Source organism: Bidens hawaiensis, unplaced genomic scaffold, assembly GCF_021521415.1.
Source record: "Bidens hawaiensis isolate Kalapana, Puna unplaced genomic scaffold, B.hawaiensis_p1.1 tig00052996_1, whole genome shotgun sequence".
NCBI lineage: Eukaryota > Viridiplantae > Streptophyta > Magnoliopsida > Asterales > Asteraceae > Bidens > Bidens hawaiensis.
In genome coordinates this window covers 15,394-16,567 of record NW_027499529.1, presented here as the reverse complement: position 1 = coordinate 16,567, position 1,174 = coordinate 15,394, and the positions used below count along the sequence as shown (strand labels likewise).

The 1,174-nt window shown below is 44.3% G+C and overlaps 1 pseudogene; it reads right to left on the bottom strand.

Annotated features, from left to right (window-relative positions):
• Positions 1-537, bottom strand: LOC143599854 (hypothetical protein At1g04090 pseudogene; annotated as a pseudogene).
• Between the last annotated feature and the right edge of the window lie 637 nt (positions 538-1,174).

The window sequence follows — 1,174 nt, the reverse complement described above, 5'->3', positions numbered from 1 at the left end:
TCAAGGCCTCACCCATTTTCCCTTAGCATGTTGAGAGAGATACACCGCCTTTAGAACCCCACGATAGTTATCGACCCTTAACGTTATATGTTCCCAGTCGCCAACATGCTCCCCTATTACTCCTAAGTCTACAGCGAAAGGCCCGAGTTGAAACCTGCCTCCCCTATTGAAAGGGTAATACAACCATATGGCAAGATCAGTAAATGTCCCCCCTAAGATTGGTTTCACATGTACATAAGTGGTCGCACTGGGCAAGTACCCATGCTTCGCCCTGTCTTTGTAAGGCTCACTATATGGGAGATCTAGGTATGCATTCTCGGGTGCAGCGTCGTTTGGAAGGTTTTCACCGTTGCCTCTTACAAGCTCGGGAACTTGGCCACGTTGGTGTAACTCCGCCCCGTTTTGAAAGAACCACAAAGCGGATGATGGGAAGTATTCCTCATCCGGATGAAAATAAACCCATGGAGCATAAGCTGACATCATTGTTCTAATTTGGAAGTGTGTGGGCATAGCATAATAAGGATACTTCTTGACCATCTTTAGACATGGTAACTCGTGTGCACTCAAGCTATTTTTCGTCCAAAATGTACCTACGGGAACGCTTCGCTCTCTACTTATCGGTTTTGTAGTATAAAAATTGACTACATGTGAACTATCCCCCTTATCATATCCCCAAATAAAAATATCCGCTTCGGTTGAATCTGTCAAGTCAGATCTGACACAACGAACCTTGTCAAGTGCGGGGTTTTTCAGGTGAAGTGGTGACAATGTGACCGACGGCTTTATAGCCGTCGGGTGGGATAGGGAGCCAAATGTATCCATCTTGTTGTTTGGACATATCCAAACCTTGACTAGTCCATATTAGAGTGTAGTCTATGGGACTCTTTAGGGTTGATTTCTGATAACGTGTAATGTCTCTAGCTATAAGAAATGTTGCAATGGTGTACACATTGTTGATCTTACCAAAGTGACCAAGCAAATTGTACCCTTCTGGCAATGAACTTGGTTCATAAAATGATACGCCTGTAGCGTTTGGTCCGCTGCTTTGAACGTCCCAGATTTTCTTGAAATACAAAGATTCATGCACTAGAAGCCCTCCAAGATCAATCGATCCCTTTGCAAAGCGTCCACCTGTGCACAAATTTATTTAGACGGGTGTTAAATGGACCGTGTT